Here is a 19,548-nt window from a genome sequence, read left to right on the forward strand (position 1 = left end):
TAAAAAATCTATGAATTCCCTTCTTGTGTATAATGAAAATATATAATAAATTTTCATAGTAAGTTCATAATTATGCCTTTATTGTTGTTATCCCAGGAAAATAAAGTTTTAATTGATAAGTTGTTATTTAATTAATTAAAATTAATAGCAAATCTAAAATGGGAAAGTATCTTCCATTTTAGATTTGGTGTAGTCTTCCTGTATTGAGAAAATTGAATGTGTCAGTAGAAAAATACATCTTCAACTTGTTTATGATAAAATAGTAGGTAGCACTTAATTTAAGATTTGAAAATAAAGACATTCATCTTAAGAAGAATATGAAAGAGAATTTTATTATATTAAATACCACAACTTAGATACCTCAAATTCATGTACATTACCGAATTCAAATCATTTTTATTTTTAATATCATTTTAAAATTCCATGCTTCTCATAATGTTTGGCATACAGTGGACACTGAATAAATTGTTTTTGAATGGATACTTGAATAGAGAATTATATAAGATCTAGCTTGAAATTCCCATCTTGCTATTCCATAGCTATTTAGCTTTAAATGTATGACTTATCTTTATTTATGTTGTTGATGACAATAGTATATGTCTTGAAATTATTTCTGCTCTTTACTTATAAGGGACTATATTTTTGTGCATCAGAGAAATGTAATATTTCCACGTGAGCCCCAAAGCATTCTTAACAAATTTTTTTTTATTTCTAATATCTTACATAAATAAACCCTCAATGGTAATTGTTTTACTTCCCAGTCATGTTGATTATAGCTGTTTACTCAAAGATACCCATGTTGAAAAAGAAATATGAATCCCATCTAACTTTTGTTATATGCCAAGTATTTGAAAAACAGGATATATCTTTTGTATGCCTGAAAGTTCTGCTAAATAATATGACTTGATTTGATATGGTCTTTGAATCACAATTTAATTCATTCCTGTTTATTTGTTCCTCTAGTATAAATCAGGTTATACATTATTTATTCATGTTTCCTTTTAAACCATCTCAAATTCATTGCTTATTATATTTCCAAAGTGTACATAAATATGCATATATTTCCTCTCTAACTTTCATCTACTTATGCAAATTTTTCATTTTGTATTTCAGCATTATCATTTTCATAAATAAATTCCTTATGACATTCTTCTCGTGACATTCTAATGTATCTAGTTGCATAGCGCTCATTTGCTGTGTTTTAAACTCATGTTTTCATGGTTGGTTCTTCTCCTCTCACTTCTTCCCATATTTCTTGCTATTCTTTATACTGTCTTACCCTTCTCATTTCAGTATTCCTGATTTAAAATAAAATTTAATTTCTAAAGAGTTTTCCCACAATTTAAATTATTCAGTACAAGTGTATAAACTCAGTTCAGTAAGAACCTTTTCTTAAATTGTCGAACTCATAGGCAAACCAATATATAGAATACCTTTTTAAGTGTCCGGATTTAAAGCAACAATAGAAACTAGTCTGAACCACACAGAAATGATGATCAATCTTCAGGAAGCAAATTGTAAAATCAAAGTGGATCAACTCACCAATGTTACATCCACCTGATTTTCATATGCATACCTTGTACTTGGCAAAAACAGTAGGAAAATCCTCATTGATTTCTGCATGAAGTCAAGGAGAGGTGATCTAGGATATCCACATGGATGCGACCTGACTTTGCTAGCATAACTTTAGCAAGAGAAAAACTTTTGGAAATGTTTAGGGGGAGAAAAGATGACAATGGGAATGTTAATGTGTTTTTATTATTTGGTGGTTAAAAATGCACTTATTGACAAGCATTATTTAGAAAGGGTACCATTTCTATTTCCTGTTGATAGAAATATTTCATCATCAGGGCATTTGGGTGGGTCAGTCGGCTGAGTGACCAGCTTCAGCTCAGGTAATGATCTCGAGGTTCTGGGTGAGTTTGAGCCCACATAGTGCTGACTGCTCTCAGCACAGAGCCTGCTTTGGTTCCTCTGTCCCCTCTCTCTCTTCCCCACCCCTGCTCATGCGCTCTCTCTCTCTCAAAAATAAGTAAACATTTAAAAAAAGAGAAATATTTCAGTATCAATATGTATACATACACAGTTCTAAATAAAAATAATTGTTTTATTATAATGGATATGAGTATGGATATCATATGTTTATATATATAATGACATCATTCACCTCCTATTGTTTCTCTAATTTGTCAGTCTTCTACTTAGTCTCAGGGTCCCTGTCTCCTAAGGTTGTTTTGGTTCACTTTTACTTGTCCATTTAACTATCTCTTCCCATCTGACCAGAAACCTCTGCATGCCATTCTAAGGGCACTCTCTTCAAACACTTTATTTGCATTATGTAATACACGAATAAATCCCTCTTGCCAAATGCTCGTGATAGCTCACGCTTTCCTTCAGCACAAGAGGACTTATGACTTGATTAGATTTAATCAGGGTTAATTCTAAGATGGAATTTTGCTCTAAGCCATTGTCCACTTATAAGATTATGAGTAGAATACTTAAGGGAGATTCTAGGTATTTTATGACCATGGGTCTGTATGGGTCATATTTTTGGTCAAAGGAAAAATCTACATTCTTTTGTATTACTTGATATTTTTTGCAGTCAATGTTACCTTTTAAACATAAAATTTATGTTTACATGACTTAATATTTGTAGAGCAGCTCACAGAAATAATCTTACCATGCCTAAATTCTCCCTTGTTCAAACTGGTCATCTTTTTATTATTCTCTATATGTTAAGCATCTATAGGTAGTGTGTTCTTCCTATGGGTGTAAAAAAAATTAGGCAGATGTACATTTGTGAGGATTGTTAGACATTTCCTTATGTTTTCTGTTAGATTTCCTTAACTATTTAGTTTAAGAACAGAAGTAAACAATACAACAGGTAGGTTAACAATGATTGAACTGGTGAAGTCTAAGAAATATCTAGTGGGCCAGTGGCATTTTATCAGCATAGCATAAAGAAAAAAAGAAATATTCTGTTGGCTTCCACAGCACTAAAAAATGAATAATACTTTCAAAATAAAGATCAAGATTATTTAAGAGAAATCTGCAATGTAAGGTGAGGTGTACTCTTATTTACCTTTATAAATACATTGTATTTTTATTTTTACTTAAGCTTTGTTAATGTTGCCATTGGAAAAAGAAAAGGGAGTGGACATCAGGCCAACAGATTTATTCAAAATGGACTGTGCTGACCAACACGATAACTACTGATCTAAAAATAGGGCACCTGTTTTTTTTTTTTAATTTTTTTAACATTTTATTTATTTTTGAGACAGAGAGAGACAGAGCATGAACCGGGGAGGGGCAGAGAGAAAGGGAGACACAGAATCGGAAGCAGGCTCCATCCAGGCTCTGAGCCATCAGCACAGAGCCCGACGCAGGGCTCGAACTCACGGACCACGAGATCGTGACCTGAGCTGAAGTCGGACGCTTAACCGACTGAGCCACCCAGGCGTAGGGCACCTGTTTTGAGATGCCTTTCCTGAAGTGGGAAAATACTGGTGTTGATTATTCTTACTCTTCTCAATCTGCCTGGTGAATCAAAGTAAACATTTATGAAATAAGTGTCTGTAGAACAGATAAAAGTCACCTGAGTCAGAATGAAGGTTATACAGCATAATTTCTACCAAGTTATATAAAGAAGTAAACAAGAAAACAATAAAAGTCTGCCTCAAATTCTGTATTCTCTTTCAGCTTTTGTTCAATCTCATTATCAAGTTCTTCAAAAGTGTTCATTACACTTAAAATCGTCATTGGATCACCTGTCATTCACTTTCTAAAACATTGCATTCTGATTTCTTTTTTTCATTTTTTCATTTGATCTTTTCATGACAAAACCCCTATAGCATTGGTGGTCACTCCCCATGTACATGAGTCTGATACTTTATAAACTTGGTTTTCCTACGATATTTGCAGTGTGAAACTCTTTCATTCTTAATTGTTCCCCTGCCTTTACATGTAGCACTCTGTCTTCGATAATCAGCTACTTTATTCTCCACATCCGACAGCCGCTATTTTGTTCATTTTACTGTACATCTATTCCCTTGGGTAGTCACCTTCTACGTTAACTCTGGGCTTGACCCTGTGACTAGCTTTGGCCAATGGGACAGTAATAGACTGGAAACAAGAAGAGGCTTGGAAAGTGCTTGTTCATTGGGCTGTACTCTTGGGAGCTAGGAGCCATGAAATCAAGCCCAGTCACCACCTGTCATTCCAGATGACAGATAGCCTATCCCCAGAAGCAGAGCCCCCAAAAGCAGATGACTGGTAATTGACCATAGGTGTACTAGGGAGCACAGCCAAGATTATAAGAACTGCCCAGGGAAGCCCAGTACAAATTGCCACTTCACAGAACAGTGTACTACGAAAATGGTTGTTGAAGTGTGGCACCGTTTTGGGGTAGTTTGCTAAAATGCAAAAACTAACAAACATACTACTTTTCCTTTTGTGTCTAGATCTTAATTAGTGACACCACCCTCTATTACATCATCTATCTGGAAACCCAAAGTTATTCTCAATTGTCTTCTTTCCATTCTGTCCTTCAACAAATGGTCTTTAATTATTGTTGTTATTTTTATTTTTTTTTGTTTCATCTTGCTCTTATTTTTAAGCCTCAAATTATGTAATACTGAAGCAATCAAATACTTTATAAACTTAATATGCATTTTTTATCATGTGATTGTGCTAGAATTATTAAAGCAATGACTAAAAGTAGAATGATTTGTTCATTTTGGAATATGGATGTTAAGTGCTTCTCTCCACCCTTAGGTTCTATATTCCACTATCTCACAACACACAGTATTTCAATTATCTTATATGGAGCAGGTATGAGCCTATCATTGATTCTTTGATTTTATATGTTATTTAATTAATTCTGAGTGTTCTGAGAGGTTTTTGAAGTCTTCTTTCTCAAAGATAATATAGAGAATGGAAATATAGTCTGTTTGTTGAGGCTTTTTTCATTATAAAAACAAGAAATTGTGTCTGTGTTTGTTTCACTTAGATGTGAAATCTCCATCATCTTGATTCCTTGTTTAACCAAAGACTGTTTGCACAGCTTGCAAATAATACTTTTGTAGGTAATTAAATCTCCATAGCACCTCTGTCTCATGGCCGTGTTTGCCAGGTTTCTGGACCAGAATTTCTATTCTCATTTAAAATGCTAAGTAATACCCATAAAATCCTTGAAGGAATTTAAAATTAAGTTTCTGACAATTAGAGTACAAGGGGGAAAACTATTAAATGTTTGGCATCGGATAGTTATATGAGTGAGTGTCTTTTCTAATCACACCTATCATAAGTGCTATGCACAGGAAGCATTTTAAAATACTGCCTATATTTCTTAGCTACTTAACGCAGACATGCTCTTTCTATAGTAATCATGAAAACAAATGAAAACAATTCTTCTGTCAAGCAGCCACTCAGGACCACTTTTTGAGTCAATTGAGTGTGTTACAGGACACTGTCAACGTTGACCTTACTGAAACAACTCCTATCAAATATTATACTATGTAGTATGCCTATTCTCCTTGCTATTTCAGTTTATTTGCATATGATGTGCCTTAGTCATAGTATGTGTTCAACAAAGAAGTTAGAATAAGTGAACATTAGGAAACGTTATTCCTCTATTCAAACTTATTTCCCGACTTTTTAATCCCAGTCTCAACAGGAAATATATCCTGTGATACTATAATAAATGGGGAAAGTACATAGTTTTGGGGTCTAAGAAACATACTTCAACTCTTAAAACTTTTCCCTTTACATTAATATGTTGGTTAGAGGAGAAAAATTATAGAGGCAAGAGAGAATTCTAAAATACAGAATTTGAATACAGGTAACAAAAATCTAAATCTTACAACTTGATGGGCACTTCACTGGATCAGTGTGAGTGATGGTGGGCAGATGGGGTAGATGAGGGACAGCTACATGAATTTAATCAGATTGCATTCTTGAGAGTGTACATTTAAAATTCAACTAAATGAGAATGATACACAATAAAGATTAACCCTTTATTTTTTTCTTAGGAATTTAATCAAAACTGAGCCTGTTTTTGCTACTTTTTAACATGACATCAACAAACTGTAAATTAAGTTTAGTAATACACAAGTCTACAATTAGGCAGTTTTTCCATTCATATAACAAATATTAGGAATAAACAGTTGTCCTACTTTTATATGCAGATTATTTTTTTTTTTTCTGGTTTATATCTTAAAACAACTAGCACATTCCAGGATTAGATTTATGTGCTTAAATAAAAGCTGTTGTGTTATGTTATAAACAGAGGTGTTAATAGGGATATGGTTAAATTAAGTAGCAAAATGCACAAAAATAAGCCATTAAAAATGGCTTAATACTCAATTTAAACCACTGATGACCACTATTTATGGGTAAGTGTGTACCCTATTTTCTCACCAACCTTCTGCTTTCTATTTGGCATGCATCCAAATTTCTGCTGTGTTAACATTTGCTCCTGGGAGGAGATGAAGGAAAAAAGGTCCATAAGGTTTCCATTGGCCCAGATAGTAGAAACATCTGCTGGGTTCATGAGCAGCTTGCTGGCCCAAGTCAGCAGGGAGAGTTGATGCTTATCAACCCTGCCATATGAGTCGATATTTCCTGTGCCCTGGGGCTACACAAGCTTAATCAAGAAAAAATAAGGAAGCACATTACACGTCAAATTCCCTCATTAACTAAGCATTATATATTTTTAAAGTAACTATCATAGCATTATAAATTATGAGTTTAGTACTAATGAAATTCAAATTGTAACAAAGAGCATATTTTATTGGATTTTATCATTCATTAGATAATTTTGAGTAATGATGGATTCCATGCATTTAGAAGTTTACTTATAGAGATTTGACCTTTGAATATGAAGAGCTGATTATTGTTATGGTGAGAAAAAGTTTGTCAAAAATTACGTACCACATTTTTTTTTCGTAGTCATCTTTGTATGTACCTTTAAGATCAGCTGGTCAATAATTTCAGTAGTGAGATTTGGAATTATAGCCCCATATACAAACTTAATGAGTTATTATTAAATATGATGTTGATTTTTAACAAATACATACATACATTTGCTACTTCAAAAATAGTTGCATTCAGAATGTGTATTTATTCCCATGTTGCTGCCAATACCCCCAAATACTTGCAGTTTTCTTTTTGATTTTTTACAATTATCCCTGAGTCTATGGCTTATCATATTCAATGCTCTAAATTTTAAAAATCTGCACCTTCCAGGGACTTAATACAAATTTTGAAAAACACAGCATTCAATAGATATCTAAATCTAAGCAATGAGATGTGGTAGCTATTATTAATAATGTGCATTCTGTAATATTTATGTTTTATTTATTTTTTTATTTTTTTAAGTTTATTCATTTTTTTGAGAGAGAGAGAGTGTGAGCAGAGGAGGGGCAGCGAGAGTGGGAGACAGAATCTGTAGCTCGCTCCAGACCCTGAGCTGTCAGCACAGAGCCCATTGCGGGGCTGAACGCATGAACTGTGAGATCATGACCTGAGCTGAAATCGGAGGCTTAACAGACCAAGCCACCCAGGCGCCCCTATTTATGTTTTATTTATATACGTGGACTTCATGAAATATGGCAATCTATTTAATTTCAATCTGATATAGAAGGGAAACCGGACAAATAGGAACAGTTTTGAGCATGAATAATGTGACTACTCTATTCTTATTGGAAGAGTCTTTACCTCAGCAGATAGACTAGGCAGAAATGGTATTTTGTTGTTAATCTGATATAGTTGTGGTGCCCACTTTACTAGAGCGGCAGCTCAATTTTTGGTTTCATGGATTCAATAACATCCATGAGCTACACAACAGGCTTTATCCAACATCAAATTTATCCAAAGGTCACAAGACAAGTGATACAACAAGGGTGTCAAGAACTAGCAGAGGCTTTGTAACTGCCTGAAATGCTTCTGAATGCGCACAGTTACTCCTTATCCAAGAATAGACTGAGTCGATTTAGTACCACCCCTCAGGGAAGCCTCCAGCTCTGGAATCTATTCAGTTTTTATGCCTCCGTAGGCACACAGCCTTCTCAAGATTATGTCATCAGTTCCTGTTCTCTGGTACAACTTCATTTAGTCAATACTAATTTATTATTTAATAAATATTCCCAACAATGAAGTGTAGGTGCTTAGTCTAGTACATAGCCACTTCCCCAGTTCTCATTTATTTTGGATCCAAGATAACCTATGAATTCCTTGAATAGCAAAGATAATCCAATCAACAATCAACTTTTTAGGATGTCTTGAAACTAAAGGAAAAACTAAGAACCAGCTGTTAACATGTTCTTTACGATATTGTAGTGAAGAGAACACTGGTTTTGCTATGAATAATTTTTTTTCAGTTATCATTTTGCAACCATCTCTCCAGAACATCCATTCTTTAAATTTAAAGATCAGGGGCACCTAAGCTGTGCTGACAGCTCAGAGCCTAGAGCCTGCTTTGGGTTCTGTATCTCCTTCTCTCTCTGCTCCTTCCCTGCTCACATACTGTCTCTCTCTCTCTCTCAAAAATAAATAAATATTAAAAATAAATAAATTTTAAAAATAAATAAATTTAAGGAATCAGTTGAGATATTTTTAATTCCATATCAATTAATTTTATTGAGTTTAATTTTAATAATTTCCATTTAAAACATTCTAATTAATTATAATTTTCTATCAACAGATTTGAAAAGTAGTAACCCCAAAAACAGTTATGAGAAGATGGCATTAATTCCTTCTCTGACTCATCAGAAATATAATTCTTTGAGCTGACTTATCTCTACAAATCTATACAAAGTATCAATTTTCATTTTAATATTTTCCCACAGCAGTTTCCACTTGCTCTCATAGGGCAATGTTCCCCTAGATCTAATGTGGCACTACAAAGGACTTGAACATCAAAGCCTGTAAACATGGACAAGATGGGTGAAATCAACATTAATGAAATATTTGTGCATTCAGGAATGATCAAACAGTGAAAAACACATCCTATTAACCACTGTGTTATTACATTTTTTTTTTCAAAAGAGAGCTTGTTCTTTAGGGAATATTCCAAGTTGATTTATATGTTACCACATGCTGATCAATACTTACATAATTAAGGTGATATCATTTTGAACACATGTGCATGTGTTCGAAATTATGTGCCCACTATGTCCAAGGCAATGTCTTATGCCTGTTAGAGAATGAAAAGTAATATATTTATCTGCCCCTGCTATCAGAACTTTCTACATGTATCAGGTTTCTATACTAATGGTTTCCTTGGGCATAAAAATGCTGTTACTAGAGCAGAGAGCACTCGTTTCTATTATATTAATCAGAGGAAGAATTGTTTTATAAAGTTTATAAATGATACTCTTATACAAGAGAAAAATTCAAATATTTATTACCTCTCTTTGCAGTCCTTTGGGAACTCATTATTTATTTGAAAGCTTTGTATTGTTATCCATTCAAAGAAATACATCTTTGAAAAAGAACACTTTTAAAAATAATGTGTACATCCATAGATAGTTTACCAGAAATACTTTCCTTTCTCCCAGACACTACTGCAGTTTTTAAAGCAAGCAATAAAACAGAAATTCTCCATTATTAATAAGAAGAAACTTCCCAAAGCAATGACATTTTAGAGTGGAAATAAGGAATAAATGGTCTCTCAAAGAGTGGGGGGATATGGAAATGTACATAACAATTCTGTTTTAGTACAAGCTCAAGTCAGTAAAAGATGGGTCTCCATTTACAATGTAAAATTTAAAAATAAATACCAAGATTAGTTACCTTTACAAATTATCCTAGGAGTTAATGGATTCATTGATGTTTTCTCAATAAGGTTCTTGATTATAGACACTATTTTTATAGTGAATCTTTTCTAAGATTAAAAATCCTTGCTTTGGGGATTATTATTAATTAGCAGGAAAACAGTACCTTCTGAGAATGTATGCTGAGTCAGTTCTTTCAGTGGCTTGCCATTGCATGTTAGATTAAAGCAAGCTCCTTATTAAGACATAAAAAGCCCTGCATGATCTGGCCTTGATGTTCTTTCCTACTTTACATTGGGCCATCTAGTCTGTTGCTTTTCATGCACCAGACTCACTAGTTTTTGTTTTGTTTTGCTTTCTTTTTTGTTTTCAGTTCCTTCAGTAGTCCACCTCTTGCTTAGAATCTTCTACATCAGCTAACTTACTTTTTGAATACTGGCCACTTCTCTCCAACATTTTTGTCCTCTGGCAATTTTTAAATGGCTAGGTCTTTCTCCCCATTTAGGTTTCAGCTGAAGTTTCACCACCTTCTTATCAGGACTTCCCTTTATAAATTTGTGTTTTCTTGTTTTACTGTTTAAATTTAGGCTGTAAATTCTAAAGATAAAATTTTACATTATTTCTAGTTTGTCACAATTGTATCTCCAGCACCTACCATTTGAAACAGATTCAAGGCACAAAGTATGTATTTGTTGAATAAATTAATGTCATGAAGTATAGCCTATAAGCAAAATCCACTGCAAATGTGAAGATAAGTTTCATAAAGCATTAACATTGTATATTTTTATGTATATAGTTCATATGTCTAATATAAACTTATTGTCCATTATTGGATGACATGTTTGATACCCAATTTTTCCTTAGTTGTATCTTATAGCTACAACATCTCAAAATTTCCTATTATATCCCATAATCCAAAGAGTTAAAATTCAAATAGACATCTTGTTGCTCTTTACATGAACATCTCTATTTAATATATCAATGCAATTACTAAATTTTCTGTGGAGAATAAAATATGAAAAGAATTTTAATGTATAGAGAACTTGGCTAATAGTCAATATAATTTTATGGCTGCTGAGTATGTGAATATGTGGTGCAATCTAAAAGAAAGATATTAACAAAATATATCTCCTACAACCAAGTCAAATAACTAATTACCAACAATATATTATGCAGTAATTAATTTGATTTGGTATGTGTATTTTTTTCATTTGAAATTAGGGAATGCCAGCATAAAAACTAGACTGAAGTCCAATGTCTCTTCAATTTACAGCTTTCCTTTCTCTGTTTACTTTATTTTTATAGCTACATTTTGTATTTTTTAAACCATTATGTATTTGAAGTTAGGGTTTAATAATGCTTGTTTTGTTTTCTTGCATTTTTCGCATTTAATTTGCTCCTAGAAATGTTACTAGGAATTTTAATTTTCCTCGAGGCTATTATATATTGTAAAATGTATTATAATATAATTTAATTTGTTACTTTCTTTAAATATATGAACTGTGTAAGACCTACTTGGTGAAATGGAAAATATAGGTGTCATTTTTCCCCTTTCTCACTTGTCATCCTTGCACAGAGGCCATGCTTATTTTCTCTGTTTGGTTCCAATTTTAGTATGTGTGCTACTGAAGCAAGCACTTTCCCCCTTTTCAGTCTCAGGTTAAAGTTTTTCCCAGAAACTTCAATTTTAAACACTTCTGTCCCACCCAGTACTTTTTTTTTTCTTCCAAAAGATTGATTATTGTACATTCAGCACTATATTCCTCACCCTGTCTTTAGAAGAGTCCTACCATCTGTGTGTTCCTTTCCAGAATATTTCCTCCAGGTTGACATCTCAATTTAGAATTTAGTTACGTGATTGAGCTTTCCTGTGAACCAGACTGTGATTGTGGTCATAAATTTCTTTTCTCTGGAAGGCTGCCTCTCAAATGTTCATCAGTTAGCAAGTAAAGCTAGTCAGTTCTATCTAGGTCATGTTCATTCACCCTGAAAGCAGTATTCTAGAGAGATAAAATGAATTTATACACACATGATAATTACCAAGTAAGCCTGTATGAAGTTATAAAAATAATTATAAATTTCTCTTATTCTTTTATAATGCTTTGTAATATGTACAAAGCATTCCTTTTCATTTTAAAATTATTTCCTTTGCTTTCTATTTTTCCACATTACAATACTTGAAGATATATATGTATAGGAAGAAAAACAGCTTTAAGGAAATAAATGTGAACAATTCATCAAGTTCATTTTTTTCCTTGAAAAACTATCATGTCCATTCAATAAATTACTGTTTGCTTTTTGAGAAAACTCAAAACGCTTTAGTAGATAAGTTAAATATAGATAAATTAATGAAAACAAATATATTTTAAAGCCTTTATTTCAAAAATCTACTTCAGTTGCAGAACCCGATATATTTTTATTTAGTCTGGTATACTAAGTCCTTAATATGTTAACAACGTTTTGTTTATTATGCGTTTTTGCAGAATAAGAGGCAGAAAGGAAGCAAAGAATGAAAAGATCTGATTTTGTACAAACATAAGTTTTTAAAATGTTGGGCATATTTTTAAAAAATCAGATAATGTTAAAAAAATGTTAATGTTTTATTTATTTTTGAGAGACAGACAGAGAATGCATGTGGGAGGGGCAGAGAGAGGGAGACACAGAATCTGAAGCAGACTCAAGGCTCTGAGCTGTCAGCACAGAGCCTGATGCAGGGCTCCAACTCAGGAACCGTGAGATCATGACCTAAGCCAAAGTCGGGCGCTTAACCTACTGAGCCACCCAGGGGCCCCTAAAAATCACATAATGTTTTAAAACATACTAAAGCAATACAACCAGTAAGCAAGGACATAAAGCAGCTATAAAATAGCATTTCCCAGGATATTGTAAATATTATCTTAAACTTAGAATTCTGTAAATTAAGGAAAACATAGATTTTGTGATATGGCTAAGTAATATAAAATTAATGGAAGAAATTTAAGAAATCTACTTTGGGTAGAAAAAAATAACTGCTGGGAATATTTATAATACAGAAGGCTGAAGTATACAATCTCACAAAAGCATTTTGAAATGTAGGGAAAGGCACTGATGTTATATTTCACCTACATTATACATTTCTTCAGAACCAGCCCTGATTCTAATAATCAAGAATTGACTCTTAATTACAAATCCTATCATAGACACAGCAAATAGTAACTAGTTTTGATATGATGTTATGTAGTTAACTGGGTCACCCACTCACAGTCACTGTGTAGGTTAATTGGAAACAATCCAATGGTAATCCCATCGGTTTCCTGGTTTGCTATGAATGTCCAGGAAAACCTATTATCACATTCTAGAAAAGGGAAAGAGAGGTGAAATTTCTACAGGAGAATTATGATTCTCTGGGTCAGGAGCTGTGGGAGCCACTGTAAATCTGAAAGAGCCTTTTGTCATGGATCAGAAGCCAACAAAGGCCCTGGGCCAAACTTTGAGTACACAGAGATTCTGCTCCAGGAGTTGGGAGCAGAATGGGTCGCTCACAATGGCCACAGTGAACACCAGAATCTGGTCTACAGGATTGTAACTGTTGAACCTGCCAATTTGGCACTGTTATGGTCCGATATCAGAAAGAGAAAGCCCTTCCAACCTTCCTGGCCTTGCAAGACCCACTGCCCGCCAGCTTTGTTTCTTTCCTGCCTTGGTCTGGCAGTTGCAATGGAACACAGGTCTCCAAAGTGCTTCCTGTCTCTATGGAAACTGGCAAGCAGTACCAGACTGATGGCCATGCTCCATAGTGGCTGGGCAGAGGGTGGCACAGAAGGTGGATACCAGGTGTTATCCCTATAAGGCAAGCTGAATCCTGAAAGGATACAGTCAGAGAAAAATAAATGATGTGGTAACCTAGGAAAACAGAAATACTTAAAGTTGTTCAGAACAAACCTAAGTGCTAGAATGAAATCACGGGAAAATTACTAGAGAATTCTAAATATTCATGGGAACAGAGGAACATTCCAAAAGTGGAAACATTTTGCACTTAGTTATCAGTCTTAATCTTTCCTCCAATTTCCTTTCTCACATGATAGAGCATTTATTGCACTTCTCTTGAGAATTTTAAGCTTGCATTAATAGCATTTGTGCTTTTCAATCCAATAGGCTTTAGTATGCAATATGTGTTTCAGTACACACAACTACTGAGCCACAACTTTCACATTAGAAGGTTATTTGTTTAGAATGCCTTCAGTAATTTAGTGGAAGTAATAGCATGCTGTGTGTGCATTTAGATATATTTTTAGACTCTAAGCAATAAGAATGATCTTGAACTTTCTAAGATTCAGGTTCTTTGTATAAATCTCAGACCTGTTGATTGAACAGAAGAGATGGAGTGGGGAGGGAGAGAAATACAAAGCTGGGAAGAGTTGAGGGAAAGACCTAAAGCATAGTAAGGTGCCTTTGTATTTCAGTTAAAAATAAATTGCCTATTCCTGTCATTTCTTGTATTTCAGATCCTTTAGCATATTGTGTATCTACTGATCCCATTTGGCCCTTCTGCTTTTCATAACCCAAATATGAGAACCTTAATATGAAACCAGTATTTTGCATTTCAAATGAGGTTCTGGGAGCACCTGGGTGACTCAATCGGTTAAGCGCCCGACTCTTGATCTCAGCTCAGGTGGCGATCTCCTGGTTTGTGGAATCGAGCCCCTCTCCAGTTCTGCACTGAAGGCATGGAGCCTGCTTAGGATTTTCTCTCTACCCCTCCCCTGCACGTGCTCTTTGTCTCTCAAACTTTTTTTTTATAAACTTAAAAATAAAATGCAGTTTTAGAGAGGACACAAAAATATTTAAAAACAAGCCAAAACATTATGCATGCCATTTGATTCAGATGCCGATAACTCTACTTAATTAAATGATTTTGTAGGCTTCACTGACAGTTTTCATTAAGTATAAATATTTTCTAAAATGAAGGATCAAAATAGGTGACATTGCTTATCTCATGAGAAGTTCATGCTTTCCTATTGAAAAACTATATCTCAAATTCTCTTCACATCTTGTTTTTATTTGTTCTCCTTCACTGTTGTTAAAGCTGGTTCTTCCTTTGAGAAAGTTGTGCTCATTTTCAGGAAGAAAAATAATGAGGGTCCTCAGTTCCTGTTAAATAGCCCACAAAATTTGATCATTTACCCTGAAAAATCACTGACTGTAACTCACTCCCTCTCAGATGTGCAGAGACTCAACCTCTGCCTGTCTGTCTAGATATATCTCAGGTGATTATTGCTCTTGGTAAGTAAGCACTCATGCACAATGTGCACTGATCCACTGTTGTGGCCCACATTTAATCTTTAGCGCAGGGAGAGAGATGGAGAAAACCATTGCCTTCACTCATCATCCATTCAAGAGATAGCAAGGCTTGAATGATGCCGTTTTTGGAAGCAGAGCCGTGTTTTGGGATCAGTGTTCAAACATGCATCTTTGACTGTCTGCTCTCTTTCAACAATACTGCTGGCTTCAAAGATCTCCCTTTGCTGCTTTGCCTCTCCACGGTAATGGCACATCACAGCCTGTCAGCAAGGTCCAGGTGGCCATTAACTTAGAATTTGCTTCTTTATGTACTATTGACAGTGTGCTAGGTTCTTGGTGGTCAGTCAATGAAAGCATTCTTGAAATGTGTGAAGCAAGGACAGCCCGTAACTAACTGAGGTCAACTGAGGCCAACAAGAGTCAAGACTCAGTTCATTTGATTTTGAGTTTGGTAATTCCTAATCTAGACAGGGAAAGGTTTGCACCGTTTTTCCCTAAGTACGTGAGAAATGGAAACATGGAAGGAATAATGGCAGCTTCTCTGTCTGCTATTTAAAGACAGGGTCAAAAGAGCCATCTTTGCAGGCTATTGAATAATTGCTCTTCATTAAAGTGTCTTTCACAGCAATAAATTAGCAAATTGTTTCCATTTAACTACTGAAACTAACCTAAATGGTTTTCAATCACTGATACTGGTTAGAAATAAACTTGGCAGACTATGAAGAGTATTAGTTCAACAGAATAGAGGGAAAAAGATCATTTAAGGGACTTTTATTGAATACTGGTGGGTGGGAGGAGAAAAGGCCTCTTGGAAAATGATGTGAAGGTAAAGGGGGAGAAAGACTGAAGATACTCAGAATTTGAAGAAAAGAACTTCAAAAATGAACTATATTACATTAGAAAGAGTTCATTGGTTTTCAGAAAGAAATAAAAACTTTATTTATGCTATATATGTATGCAATACTCCCAACAAGAGACATCAAAGGTAGCTTTTCCAGTGGTGTTCTATAAATGTTTAACACCTGGCTCTGTGGGAAAAAACACTGACTTGAGTTGTTTGCCAGTTTCCATAGTGAAAAGATTCTCAGTGTGGTCCATTTCCAGCTACCAAGGCATGTCATTTAGCAAAAGAGAGAAGAGTTGACTCTCCTGAGCTGTTATGACTCAGCTCTAGCATATCACAACTTTTACTTGAATTTCAAGTGTTCCTTCAGTTATTTAAAATAGATGTAAAAGGGGACACATGGATGGCTCAGTGGATTGAACATCTGACTCTTGATGTCAGCTCTGGCCATGATCTCACAGTCTTGGGATCGAGCCCCATATCAGGCTCTCTGCTGGGCATGGGGCCTGCTTCAGATTTACTCTTGAGATTTTCTATCCCTCTGCCACTCTTCCCCACTTGTGTGTTCTCTCTCTCTCTCTCTCTTTCTCTCAAATAAAAATTAATGAAAAAAAAGATATAAAAGTTCTACATGCAGCTTTGAATTGTTTGACTCCAAACTCTATGCTTGTTTTATAAGTTAGTCACAATTAAGTTCACTTTATTTTCAAAGCATTTTTTTGGTCAAGCACATGAGGTTTGAAGACAAAGTACAAGAGTTCAAAACCTAGCTGCTGTGCTTTCTAGCTGTGTGGCTGTGGGCACATTATTTGAACTCTCTTTGCATTAGTTCCCACATCTTCAAGGCAGAGATAACAACAAGGTTGGCATGAAACGTAAATCACTAATAAAAGAAATGCACTTAAAATAGTGCCTAGAATATTGTGAAGGCTCAGATAAGCTTAGCTTTATTTTTCTTACATGTACCATTGGCTTAGTGCTTGTGGAGGATGAGATGATAGAGGAAGGGTACTGTTAAAATGGATGTTGAAGCAAGGGAACTTGGACCAGGAAGGGAAGGTAAAATATTTCCATTTCAGGGGCGCCTGGGTGGCGCAGTCGGTTAAGCGTCCGACTTCAGCCAGGTCACGATCTCGCGGTCCGTGAGTTCGAGCCCCGCGTCGGGCTCTGGGCTGATGGCTCAGAGCCTGGAGCCTGTTTCGGATTCTGTGTCTCCCTCTCTCTCTGCCCCTCCCCCATTCATGCTCTGTCTCTCTCTGTCCCAAAAATAAATAAACGTTGAAAAAAAAAATATTTCCATTTCAGAGGTCTGTCTACCTAAAAGGGCTTAGTTAGGGCTTATTATACTTCATATTCAAGAAAAGTTATTATCTTTTATGCTTTTCCCCTTCTGGAGCATAAATTTGGCACGGTCTGTCTTTTTATGTCTCACTTTGGGGGCTGACAATGGTATTAGATGTGTCTGTTCTAGACCACAATCTGTTATATCTTATGTACACTCCTCGTGATTTTCAATTAGAACTTCATAAAAACTGTCTTAAGATATTCTACTAATAAGGGTTTTGAAATGTAAATTTTCCATATATATATTTTTTTTCTTGGTGAAGAATCAGTCTCTCCTTCTGCCCCTCTATTTTGACCATGAACAAATGCTACAGACTTGAGTTATTCTGGTCATTCTACTGTCACAAGTTCCCCTACAAATACCAGCCTCTACCCTGCAAAGATGCTTCATTTTGGACAATGAGCACCCACTAGGAGTTCCAACTCACAATACAGAATGTTAAGCAATGCAGCTGATTCAAAGATAAGGAAGACAACCTCATCACCTGCCCTTTAATTAGCCTGGGAACAAGCAAAGGAGACTGATATTTATGCAAATAATGAAAGGGAATAAATACAAGGAAGGGAGGAGGAAAATGAAGGCCATAAGCTGCCTGGAAAAATAGAAAAATACCCAGCTTCTACAATTCTAAATTGGAAGTTTGTTTCCTTTAAAGATGATCATAAACTTGTTTGATAAGAATAACTCCTCTGAAATCTAGGATGGTGCTGAGCTCAGCCAGAGAAAGGATAATTTTACAGTAAGGCCCCAAATGGTATGACCAAAGCATCTCACAAGTTCTCACAGATAGGAAAAAAATAATGAGTTATATACCACACCTACACTGCCTTCTCCCTTGCTATCACACCCTCTCCCAAAGTTTCTGAACTATGCAGTCTCCTTAGCACGTTTCTCTTCCTCTGCATCTTTCAGATGTTAATTCATACAAGGCAAGGAATGTAGTAGGTCCTCCAAAATATTTGTCTGATGATTGCATTGCAAATGAATCCTTAATTTGGTAACACACTAATTTTTCTAATTGGGAAAATTGTTATCTTCTTTGGAAAGACTCTCTGAAATGGGATTAAATGACAAACTTGAGCCACAAGGAGTTAAAAGAGAAAAGTAGCAGTTAACCTGATGCTCTCTCCAGGTTATAACCAGAAGTAAAAGGCAATTCAAAGCTTGAGAAGAAGTTTGACTGCCTACAAAACTGGCTTTTGAATTGATTTTGGAAACCACATATCCTAAGGGTATTTAAGATTAGTAGATTCTCCACATGAGTTTGCTCTCTATTGGGAAAAACTAAATTATTTGACTGCAGGGATTTTAGGCTGCAGGTCCCAGGGAACAGAAGTCATAATACTTTAAAGTCAGAATCTATGTGGGGAGAAGATGGAGGGAAGCTGTCCTAATCTCCTACCTGAAAGGACAGGTGTAGGTATACTAGTGTATATACAGTACCTGGCATGTAGAAGACCCTAACAATTATTACTTTCTTTCTTCTATAGGCCAGTAAGGAAAGATTTACTAAGGAAATTATTGTCCAAAGTAAGTTTTGAATAGGATAGGATATTTAAGAGCACTTGCTATTGACATCCTCTGTTATTTGATTTTAATGTTATAACTGAAATTTATGAGGGCATAGCTCGGCTAGGTATGGAATTGGAAATTTCATTGTCAAAGGGTTTACTCATTTATTTTGTTGTTGTTGTCTAATTCACACTTAAGCAAATAGTGACAAAGTTACTATGGCTCAGCAGCCCTTGTGGAAAAATAAGAATAAAATTCTCAACTTTCAGAACAAACTCCAAATGGTTCATTGACTTTGTTTCACCATGGAAAATCACTTAACCTCCCAGTGTCAGTTTACCCATCTGTGAAATGAGAAGGATAAGATTTTCTTATGGGGATGTTTTGAAAATTATTTTGCAAATGTAGTGGATGAAATTATTGCAAGCATCACTGCTCTTTTTCCACTTCTTTAAAGAAGGGACGATATTATTTATGTACCAGTTGATAGTCAAATTGTTATCTGGGGTGAACTGTGTATTCTTATTAGCAGCTGTGTGCTTTTTACTACTTAAAGAATCCCACCTCCCCCAGCTTGTTCAATTTATGTGTTACATCAATGCCTGGGAATTTGAGCAAAATATCTTAAAATCATTCTGAGCTTCATATTTATGAGCTGCTCATCTGATAACTCTGGTAATTATTCCTTCTTTCTGTTTTAGCTCATGTTTTCTCTTATGTGGTTTTCGCCTCACCTCACTTCACAAGATTGATAGTTCTCCACGTTTCCCTGCTAGAGGTCACCTCTGAGCTGA

At 35.1% G+C, this 19,548-nt stretch overlaps 1 protein-coding gene and 1 non-coding gene across 4 annotated transcripts in view; one reads left to right on the forward strand and one right to left on the reverse strand.

Annotated features, from left to right (window-relative positions):
- Positions 1-19,548, forward strand: part of CADM2 (cell adhesion molecule 2) — a 1,073,367-nt gene that overhangs the window by 786,438 nt on the left and 267,381 nt on the right. The gene's annotated exons all lie outside the window — the stretch shown is intronic.
- On the reverse strand, positions 11,304-11,411 carry LOC123576232. The gene has a single exon (XR_006701252.1). It is a non-coding gene; the product is annotated as a U6 spliceosomal RNA (small nuclear RNA).

Source organism: Leopardus geoffroyi, chromosome C2 (assembly GCF_018350155.1).
Source record: "Leopardus geoffroyi isolate Oge1 chromosome C2, O.geoffroyi_Oge1_pat1.0, whole genome shotgun sequence".
Classification (NCBI taxonomy): Eukaryota; Metazoa; Chordata; class Mammalia; order Carnivora; family Felidae; genus Leopardus; species Leopardus geoffroyi.